Source organism: Maylandia zebra, linkage group LG20 (assembly GCF_041146795.1).
Source record: "Maylandia zebra isolate NMK-2024a linkage group LG20, Mzebra_GT3a, whole genome shotgun sequence".
In the NCBI taxonomy this organism is placed as follows: Eukaryota; Metazoa; Chordata; class Actinopteri; order Cichliformes; family Cichlidae; genus Maylandia; species Maylandia zebra.
In genome coordinates, this window is record NC_135186.1 from 19,445,595 (window position 1) to 19,457,623 (window position 12,029).

Sequence of the window (12,029 nt, forward strand, 5' to 3'; positions counted from 1 at the left end):
CTGGTGGCTAACGGCTAATGGCTAACCACCTGGACATTGTAGTGGTAGACAAGCAGAGGAGGACGGTCATAGTGGTAGATGCAAGTATACCAAATGAAAGCAACATCAGGAAGAAAGAAAACTCAAGATTATCTGGAGGGTGAAGGTAACAGTGGTCCCAGTGGTAATCTGTGCACTCGGTGCAGTGACCCCCAAGCTAGGCAAGTGGCACCAGCAGATCTCAGGAACAATATTGGACCCTCAAGCTCCCAGGCCTCGTCAGCGCGTTAACGAGCTAGCTGCTATATATATATATATATATATATATATATATATATATATATATATATATATATATATATATAATTTATTTATATATATAGCTGTGAAAGTAAATCTGACAGCTTGTTACTATCATACGTATCTGAAAAAACTTGAAACAATTTGATTGAAAACACTAATGCAATGCTTAACAGCAATTAGGAAAGTGAGAGAGCAAGACTTCTGACTGAGAAAAGTTCAGTGTGCTGTTGTGATATGCAACCCGTTCTCACTCCCAAAGCGTAACATTTTACGCTAGGTGACAAATCGTCACCATATTACGTTTTCGGCTACCCAACACGTTCCTAAATGACGACCTCGGAAAAAAGAGGACATATGAGAACCGTCTGGACTGAATCTACACATGTTTGCTCTTTTTCTTCAAATCGCTTAGAAACACGCTATTTAACATCATTAAAGACCTGGATAAGGTCAGGAATAAGGTTATGGTTAGGGCTAGGGATAAGGTTAGGTTTAGGGCTGGAATACAGGGCTGGAACGTCTATTACCGCGGGAGTGTCATTCACTGGATTCCAGCCATAACCCGCCGTGTACCATAAGAATGCCGAAGGTCTCCTTTCGCGTTCCCCAGGAACGCCGCGGGACGTGACAAAACGTCGACATGTTACGCCTCGGGAGTGAGAATGCTCTGTGATATAATAGTGTGTATAAAAACAATGAGAACCCATATGGAAAAGAAATAGTAAAAACTTATATGATTTACTCATGAAAGTGGCCACTTTCTCATTACTTTCATATATTGTTTTAGTAAGTATCCAAAACATACAAGTTTCATTATATAATTTTTCAAGGGATCTTATACGTGTTTTCACTCTTGTATGCTTTTCATACAAGCTTCACACAAGACAGATACAAACTTTATAAGATTTATATATATATATATATATATATTAGGGGTGCAACGATATTCGTATCGATATTGAACCGTTCGATACAGTGCTTTCGGTTCGGTACGCATATGTATCGAACAATACAACATTTGTAATTTATTTTATCAATTTTCCTTCTGACGATGCTGTCTGTGTTGAGCGCTCAGTGAATCTGTGTTCGACTACTCCGCCTAGGCTGCACTGTCGAGCGCAGATCCACTGAGCGCTCAACACAGACAGCATAGTCAGAAGGAAGAGCGCAGGGCAAGCTAGCGAGACAGAAGTTAAGCTCTACTTGCAACAGGCAAATTGAACCTCATTCAGATCTGGCGTTTGGAATTATTTTGGTTTTCATGTGACGTATGACCCTGAAGGTAAGCGAGTCATGGACTAAAGTAAAACAGTATGTTGGATGTGCCATGCAATGCTCAATTACATTGGTGTGAACTAGTGTGTTAGCGCAGTTAGCTCGTTAACGTGTTGGCCGTCTAGCCCCATGCACGGAGCGATCGGCGGTAGCTCGTTAACGGAGATTTGCCGTGTTGTGGCGTTAAGGTCATTTCAACGAGATTAACCTGAAAGCACTAGTGGGAACACAACGAATATGAGTGCACATTTACGCCGACATCATCCTAGTGCAAAGACAAGTGGAAGCAGACAAAAAAAAGCAAGCATGCTACTAACTTTAGCCGAGTCATTTAGACAGCTGTTAGCACATGATTCTCCTTATGCTGCTGAGAATATAGCCCAGAAGAAGCGGATAGTATAGCTTTTATTTTGGAAAGAGCCATTTCTCTGTAATAAACTCTCTTTTCCAAAGATGAGTGATTCCTCAATCAGATACAGGGCTTGCAATATTGCTAGCCCGACGTCCTGGAGCTAGCAATTTTTTTCAGTCGGGCTACCAAAATCTATCTCTGCCCTGCCCGTCGGGCTATTGTAGGAAAAATATATGTCAATGCTTTTGCATTCTTTCAGAAATGTAGCTGGGTAATTATGTCATTGGCATCGGTGAGCCACTGTCAATATGTGACATATTGAAGTCGCGTTTGAATTTGCGCTTGTTTTTTTGCTTTCACTTTGCAATCGTGCGAACTGTGTATAGAGAGCGACAGCACTGATCTGTGAGTGATGATAATTTGTGCACCAATTCCTCTGACATCGTCTTATTAATTGTTAGCTTACTATGCAAACATGACAAGTGAAATCTCCCGCAGCTTACACATGTGAGAGGTTGATCGCGCAGAGAATCGCTGAGCTTATGTGAGTGCGTGTGTAAAAGCATTTCAGTTCTGCTGAGCCAAATAAGACAGGTCAGGGTGAAGAAGTGACAGCCAAAGAAAAGCTTACCACAAAACGGAGAAGTTATGACAAATCAGACTATAAGGCAAAAAGAAAGTGCAGCTTTATGGTTTCATGGACAAAAGAATTTCTGTGGCTGCGATATGATGAGCTAAATAACCAGGGCTGCACATAAGTGGTCCGCAGGTGCGCATTCGCTGTCAAAATAAAAAACACGCACAAGGGTTAGGGTTAAATTTAAAAACTGTACTTTTGAGTTAAAATATATATTTATAATTTTAATAAATGACAAATTAAAAAGGCATGAACATTTTTTTGTATCGAAAAAATATCGAACTGTGACACCAAAGTATCGAACCGAACCGAACCGTGAATTTTGTGTATCGTTGCACCCCTAATATATATATATATATATATATATATATATATATATATATATTTCTTTTCCATATGGGAAAGGCTGAATTTTCTCCTCACTCCTCATATCCAGATACATAAAAGTCATAGTTGAAAATGGCAAAAATGCTCAAAGCAGGCTAACCAGTTATTTTATAGATACATCTGTAAAATAACTGGTAGCATTATGGCTATAAAATCCACCTGTGGAACCTGGTGACCATGGTCATTCAGACTTCTTCTGTTTCACAGCTCTTGAGTAAATAGGCGATTTGGCTGGAAAATGTAAAATGCAGTGTAATGTTCAACCACATTTATTTTCCACATACATCTAACATTCTTCTTAGATTGGTGGTTCTTCTTCACATACTTTTGCGCTTTCCTTTTACACTACCATCACACAGAGAATATGGTTTATGAAGCGTTTCACAGCAGCAAAGTCTAAGCCTAGTCTAAGTTATGTGACACTGATCAGCAGTTTTGGAAAGGTCACTTATGAAACGTAATAGCTCACAGTTTTCTAGTTTCCCTGATCAAAATATAATTTTTAAGACAACTAATTATTTCATAGAAGTCAAAGTGAAATATTATGGACTCTTTAGCACTGAAGGTCTCTTTCTCTGTAGTTATGACATCCCAGTTTGGTTGTGTTGACTGCTTACAGGCATGACAAACCAAGAGTAATATACATTTGACTGGCTGAACTCAGCAGCAGCAACGACGGTGTTACCCTCTGATTTGTCTAATCATTTGGTTTGCTGACCTATTTTTTTCTGAAAGTAGCCAAAAAGAAGACATTCCTGTATGAAAAAATGTACACAATGAATGGTATATTTTATATATCCCAAAAATCATAGACAGACTCTATTTTAGTAAGGGAGGATATAATAATGGAGGAATAAACAAATGACCTACAGCAATATGCTCTTCTTTCTCTTTTCGGTATTGCCACTAATAAGCTGTATGTTGGTGAAGCAAATACAGCAATGCAAAAAGTAGTAGCATATATATGTTCACACAGCATGGTAATGTTTATGTAATACGCGTATTGAAACGCTAGACTTTGTACCTTGTAGCAACAGATTATGTTTAAAGTAACAAATGAGTTAAATAATTAAATGAACTTATGAAATGAACTGAACAGAAATTTTAAAATAAAGATGGATTTAAAAAAAAATAACTGCATCAGATGTGATCAGTTTAATTTAGAAAAAAACAAGTGAGAAAAGCTGCCTCAGTCCTGAGGCACAGGTTACCTAATAAGGTTAATAATAATGACAAAACCTTCTAAAGAAAATAAAGCTTTGAAGGTTCTTGAGCTTCCGTTGTGCCTCAGTGGCATTCTGTTAGGTTAGATGACCTTTGACAACACAAAAAAATAACCTCAGAATGAGCTGTTTACACCTGTTAGAATGTCATACAGCATGTTACTGGGCTTTCCCCCCGCTTACTGCTTTAATACTTCCTCTCCAAAAAAATCTATTCGTGTACCATTTGAGGTTGTTGATACTGAAATGATTACAGATTTACACAGAACAAGCATTCAGACACAAGGAAATAAAATTTCCGAGCAGTTTAAAAACAATAAGTAATTATTCATTACTAAATGAATTTTCATATGAACAGACTGGCACTGCCACCCAACCAGCTCCTTTACATTATAGTGAAAAACAAGTTCTTTTTAACTCTGTCATCCAAAGAGGCGCTTAGACACAGAGCATGAACACTGAGCGGTCGATTATGACCGATTCAGCTGCTGACAACCAAAAAGCACGGAACAGAAAGTCACGCAGCCAGAAGTAGAAAAGACTTAAATCCACATGAGCGCTGTATTGGTAGGATTAACATAAGTCCACTGAAAAGATTTATGGAAGTACAATGTTTAATTAAGACTTTGTTCTTTATAACGTTGATTTAATCACTTGGTTGTGTCATTAAAGTTTAAATCTCTTTTGCAAAATAAAAATGTGTGTATTTCTTTTGCAATTGATTTCTGTGATGATGTCCTTTTGTCTTTTCTCATACAATATATATTGATCAGCAGGGTTTTTTGTTTTGTACGCCAACTTCAGTCTACATCAAGCTCCTATGGTCTCCTAGGTCTAATGAACAGTGTTAATATACAAGACAAATGCATGCTCACAGACACAGTTTGCTATCTAACTAAACAAATTCTATTACAGCAGCATTATGTGTATGAATGACAAAAAGATGGTCTGTTAGAATCTGTGTTCACTCCAAAGGAAACCAAAAGATACTAAATATTGATAAATGATGCCTACTAGACATGTTAGTAATAATGACTCTATACTAGCTAAAGTTCTAAGATGACAGCTGAGAAAATCTGTCCTATCCTGCTAACATTATTTATCCTGTTCAACCTTTTTTATCAAGTTACCTAGTTACGATTAAGTTGAGCTCATGATTACGATTAAGTTGAGCTCATCTGCCACAGAAATTAGTAAGAAAACTGAAAACGGTTTGGCTTCATTTAGTTCTCTTATCTTATTTGTTCAAATCCAGAAAAATCCACATTTTATTCAGTCAAAAATTGTATTTTATTTGGCTTTAATCCCGGCGGCCACCAAGTTAATGCACACAGTAACACAATAACAGTCCAACATTGCTGCCAATAGAATTAAATAAGATAATATGAAAGTATGTGGGTAAATGTAACATGACTAACTGTGACCTCATATGACTGTATTTGAACGCTGACTTACATGATATATTACTTTGTATGAGTATATGATTCCTGCTTGAGTCAGATCAAATCCAGATAAAATTTCAGCGAAGAACCATGACTGCATTTCGACTTCCTGACATCATAAATGGAAGATTATATTATTGTGTTTACGATATTACTTTCATTAATTAAGATGCCAAGTGAAATAAAATGTATATTTAGTATATTTTAGCTCAACCAAGCAGATCATAGATCTGCTGTCAGGGTGGATGCTCAATTAGGGACTCTGCATGACCCTTACATGCTCTATAAGCCACAAGTATTATCACACACACACACACACACACACACACACACACACACACACACACACACACACACACGCGCAGGGTTAGGGTTACCTGGGTTACACTAAGAAAAGAAGGTGCTGACTGGTTCTGCATATTAAAGGTGCCATGGCCAAATGTGCATTAATAATGCTGGTTAGAGTGGATATTCTAGATGTGAAGGTTTAAACACTGTCATTACCAACACCCTGGTACTGTACCTGAAAAAAGTCAGAGTAATGCAGCAGTGTTTTATATTCTATTTGGCAGTGTCTCAAAAGGTTTTCTATTTGCAAATCAAACTGAAATTAAGGGATCACAAAATATGACATATGGTGTGTAATTTGTTGAGAACAAAATGAAGTGAAAATAGATAACTCAAAATCATCAGTGTTTGAGGGCTGGATTTAAAATCAGACCTAAAAATTAAAAGGTCAAAATGCTTTTCTTTTTCTAGCTGTAGAGAACCGGAGAGAGCGAATACTTCATATATCCATGCATTTTGTTCTTCCAAAACTTTAAACTACAGGAGATAATATGCCAAATCTAATTTCTTTGAAATTCTGAATTCAGGACTTTCACTATAAAATGTCAGCTTCACACTGGTAGGATTTGACCTCGATTGAAACACACAGTCAGCCCCATTTTGGACTGAATCAGCTGAATCAGCCTTAAAATCCAACACATTTGTGAAGGAAGAACTGAATCACTAACACATACTAACAATATTTTTGTTTTCGCTCTGAATCATACAGACACATCATCAGTAACAGTACTCAGAACAAAAGCTTGTCAGCAAAAAAAAAACAATTAAAAAAAGAAAGAATTTTCACCTCATCACAATGACATGTGTGGAATGAGAAAGTACAGTCATCAAAGCTTTTCTCACTCTGCCAATATTCACACGAGAACATTACTCACACAGTAAGAGATGGTACTAACTCATATTTGAGCTCAGGTATAACTGCAGCATCAGGTATACGTGCAAAGCCATACCTTTCAGCAGATATCTGTATCACTGAGGAAGGACAAATAAGCCAGTTCCTTCAGGTGTTCAGACCTGAAGGAACTGCTGAGTCCTTTCATTGCTGTCATCTGGCTACACTTTCTTTTTTGAAATGAAAGACCTCAAGTTGAGTGTGAAAATCGATGGAAACAAGAAAAACCCTTCAAGCAGAAATGGTCTGCTTTTTGGAACCTTAACTGCTTTACTTTCACGACAGACAGAGGAATGTACATAGTATGTACCGGGAAAAAAGCCTGTGGTCTTTCAGCACTGAGACAATAAACAGACATAGCAGCTCAGAGAAACCAGGAATTCCAGGTAGTGATCAACAAAGTGCTGTATAGATTAGAGTAAGCTGTCAAATAAAGCATGGACGGCACTCCCATGCTGCACATATATGTACTATTACTGGAAGGAAACACATTTTCTAGTCACACATCATTAACTTACAGTCTGATGTAAATCGAAATGTCAATTTTCAATTTCATGAGCCCTACTTTTAGTTTTTTAACTTAAATTTGAAGAAATATTTTTAAAAATCTGCATTCTTCTTGTGTTACTTTTAAGACATAAACAAGGAATGTGGTCTTGATTCCATGTAGAAACTAAACTAATAAATGCAAATCTCTGACATTTTGCAGTACATGTTTGCTTTTTCAACTTCACCGAAAACCCTGTTCCAGTGTTATAGACACGCTGTCCAGAGTCCTGTAGGCTTCAAGAATATCACACCAATCTGAACCAGTGAAGAATTGATTCACACTCACAAAATAGGAATTATTACTTCTATAGATGTATTTTCAGATTGTGTGACATGCTTCTTTGTGATGAAACAATTTTAGATTTCTTTCTTTCTGTTTTTTTAATAAATTTTTTTACTTGAATTCTGCTCTTTGGCATTTTGCTGCAAAGACCCGATGTGGTTTAGATATCTGCCTCACGGATGGGCCGTTGGTCTGCCTTCCAGACTCAGTAGATGCCCAGAAGGCAGACACAAAGCTGGGGTTTGATTCATTGAAATTGTCCATTAAGAAGAAGAGAGGTGCTTCCTTAGAAAAGCAGTTTTTCACTTTTTTCCTGTTTCATTCGTGCCTCATAGATTTAGATTGAAAAACACTTTTAAATGTCACTTTTTAAAATTTGCACACTTGTATTGCAGTTCTGGTGCAAGCCTAAATTGAAAGACCTGTCATGCTGATGTGCTGTTGACTGGTGAATAAAGACATAACCTGCGTGAAAGAATGGCCAGAAGAAGGTGAGCTATGTGGGAAGACGGAAAAAGTTGTTATTTTGTCAAAACTGTCGGAACCTTTCATAAATCCGTTTGCACTTTTTGCTCAGGTATAAAACAGTTTACTTTCCAACAGACAGATTTTTTTTTAGGTTGTCACAGCAGAGTTTGGAAATGTTTTTGTTGCAGTTTCTTGGTGTGTTTTGATTTGCTGACTACATGAGCTTTACATTACCCCATCTCCTGCTCTGGGTATAAATATAAGTTGATGTTGTGCTGCTTTGATGTGTCATCGTGCTCTCAGATAGTCAGGTGAGTGCTGAACACGTATCTTTTTATTCTGGTCTTTGTACATAAAGCAGTACCAGAAACATTTATTTCAGGTCAAGATGTCCAAGATTGATTCTGATATTTAACATTTAATTATATTTTCCTTTAAAACAAAAAAGCACAGCGCTGCTGAGTAAAATTAAACATTAAGCTGAAAATTGTATGTGCTCTTTTTGTTGTTGGGTTGTTTGGGTTTTTTGTGAAATATAACTTTTTTTTTTTTTTTTTACTTTTTTCTTGTGTTGCCAACCACACTTTGCAGTCTTCCTCAAAATAAGGTCTATCTGTCATACATCTTGAAGTCGTAGTTGCTGAAAACCATATTTCCTGTGGAATTACTCCCCCCTTGAATCATTTCTCCCTCGAAGTACCTGAGAAAAGGAAGACTGTGGCAAGGAGGAGGTTCTGCATACGCTTCTCCGGTAAGCACAAATCGTACTGTTTTACAATAAATTTTCAAAAGTTATTTAATTGGACTCAATGCAGAGTGAGATGTTCAGAGCATATTTTAAAAACGTTGCGATGATGGCAACACTCAGTCAACAAGGATGTACAGTCAGTCCAAATATTTCAAATCAAAATTTTATCAAAAGCAGCATATACACAGATACACAGATACACAGACACCGAAAACAGAGAGGGCATCTCGTTAGGATGAAGGGCCCAGAAATCTTTGGGAAGCTATTTAAGATGATAATTTTGAGATTTATCAAAGGTGACGATTTCATACTACAGTGCATTTAACTTTGATATGTTAATATATGCATGCGGTTTAAAAACGCACACACTAAAACATTTGGCACTATTAAAGCTTACGATCATGATGAGGTAAATCAAATGGTGACAGAGAGGTCCTGTTGCACAGCGGGACGTGTGTGGCCAAGCTCTCTCTTTTTATAGATCTGAGCCCATTTCAGTTTCAGAGATTTGAACAGTTTAGAGCAATTTCACTCATCCATTTTCCCCAAACTGCAGTATTAATCTTTTAACTTTTTTTTTTCATCTACAGAATGTTTCTAGAAAGAGTTTATGGTCATTTTACTGTGCAGTTTCTCAGCTATGAAATAGTGAACAGAAAAAGCATTTTATCTTCTCATTTGTAGGGTCAATACATAAAATATAAAATATTAATGTTTTTTTAATGTATTTAAATGTATTTAACATTTATTTATTTAAAAGTATACAAAACAGATTGAAAAAATCTTGTTCTTTACTTTTTGTGAAGTGAGGACTCTTCAGGCCACTAAAATGACTCTGTTTTTTTAAACAATTGTGCCCTCAGGGACTGAAGCATTCAGTTGGACTTTTTTGTCCTAGTGTTCATGTAATAAATGATTAAAGTTCATTTCTACCTCACTCTCAGTCTTTTAGCATCAGAATGACATCCTCCGTCATTTACTGCACGTTAGTGGCACCAAGTACATCGAGACGTTCATAATGTTTATTAAACACGTTTTATTTATGTGTTGGCTAAATGTGTGTGTGTGTGTGTGTGTGTGTGTGTGTGTGTGTGTGTGTGTGTGTGTGTGTGTGTGTGTGTGTGTGTGTGTGTGTTAAGGTTTGGAAATGATTTTGGTGTGTTGTATTACATTAGATGTTTGTTTTTTTAATAACTAACATAACCCAGAGCATGTTCTTTGTTCTGTCAATATGAGGTGTGTTGTTGTGGAACTTGTAGACTTGTATACAGTGTTGGACGTATGGATGAGGAGAGTTACAAGAGTTATTAATAAAAAAAGGCACAAAAGTGAAAACTCCTCTCCAGACTTTTGTAAAAGCTGCAGCCATCTTGTTAGCTGAAACCAGGAAATAACAGTGCAGTGGTAAAGAGTGTATTACCGCTGTGAAAGGCTTAGAGCATCTTTCTAATAACACATTTCATTCTGCTCTTCTATCTTAGTCTGATTTATTGCTAACTGACCAATAGAACTGCTGAAATCACAAGTTATATGCTAGCTAGCGAAACAGGAGGATCAACTTAAAAGCCCTGCGTTAACTGAACATGAAATCACATGAAATTTACAGTCGATGTTTAAAATGTAGTGCAGTTTCTATAAAACAGGGTATGCCTCATACAAATATTCTCTTCAAGGCATTAATATTTTAAAAAAATAGTCATATTTACATCTTACATATGCAATATGCAATACTGGTTTCTGCATACTAAATCATGTATTAATCTTGTAATCATTATATAATAATCTAATAATTGCTGAGCTATGGAATAGTGTCAGAAAAGTGAAACATACAAATATCACATTTGGTGAAACTATAACACTGGGGAAGGTTGTTTTGGGGCTTGAGCCATTCTTTGCTGCTGCTGGGAAAGAGGCTGATTCTATACTGGACAGGTGGACTGCTCACAATTTCAAAGTCAGTCGGCAGGAATCGGGAACACAAACACTTCAGCATTTGCAATTTTCCACATCTGTTATATACGTGTGTGTGTGTGTGTGTGTGCTATCTAGTGCCGCGATGAGGCTGTCAGTGCTATTGTGCAAAAACTAGAGCTTTAGTCATGACAATAATATTCTGTGTAGGCCTACTTCCTTTTCCTTTGTTCATTTTAAATCTGTTTATCTGCATCACACCTCTTGGTCTGAACGTTGAGAGGAACAAGAAAACCCACTCTGATAGAAAACTGAAGTCTTGAGATAACGAGTCTGTTATAATAGAATCTGACTTTCTGATGATATGTGAAAGAGTTTTGACCAGTTAGTCATTTATGTTAAAAAGACCTGACTTAAGATTTTATTAGTGTTTTTTTTATTATTATTTTTTAAATTCAGCCTGCTGTATGAGGCAGGCAGAGAATAAAAAAGCACTGGATTTATTTCCAGTCTCCCATTCACATATTAAAACATCATCTGACATTCAGTTATTAGGTCTGTTTTTTACTGTCAAGTGTGTTTCAGGCAAATTCATGTGAACGCAAAGATGGGAACTTTGCCATTTTAATGAATTAAATAAAACAACAGGAGATGCTAAATCATTGTACTTACTGATACTAATACAAATGATTAACCCTTCACCAGTCTCGCTGATTTCAGTGTATCAATGTAATTGAGAAGTTTTATTTCAGATATGGGAGTATGAGAGTAGTAAACCCACACATTCATAGTAGTACCAGTATGAGGCATCTGCAACTTTCCATGCTATAATGTGGCCGAATGAAATATCCAGACAGGAAATAGCAAATATGAAGCATCATATCTCTTATATTTAGTGTGGGGTTATGACTAAAATTCTCCTCACTTTGACAAAACAGATGCAGACTATAATGGTCCTCTCCAGGTAAGATGAAGCTGAAAAAGAAAACAAGAATGAAAGGTGACACTGAGAAGCCACAAACCTGCTGCTCTTACTTTCTACTGAATTCCTGTTGTTGTGGGTGTGCATTTGCATCAGACATTCAGTATGTGTGCTGTTTTGGCTCATTGTACAGACGCTTCCCTTCAGTCTGATACAATAACTGAAAGAAAGGATCAGACCCCCCCAAAATGTGCGTATCTTATTTCCGTGTTGATTGTAAACATTACTTGCTTCACTTAAAAATATGTCA

General features: G+C 36.8%; 1 protein-coding gene across 1 annotated transcript in view; it reads left to right on the plus strand.

Annotated features, from left to right (window-relative positions):
• Nucleotides 1-1,257: 1,257 nt before the first annotated feature.
• Nucleotides 1,258-12,029, plus strand: part of foxp3b (forkhead box P3b) — a 29,141-nt gene continuing 18,369 nt past the window's right edge. Inside the window, exons 1-4 of the mRNA XM_004570920.2 lie at nucleotides 1,258-1,564; nucleotides 8,066-8,161; nucleotides 8,327-8,449; nucleotides 8,730-8,889. The gene's annotated coding sequence lies outside the window, so the exon portion shown is untranslated. The remainder of the gene's footprint in view (nucleotides 1,565-8,065; nucleotides 8,162-8,326; nucleotides 8,450-8,729; nucleotides 8,890-12,029) is intronic.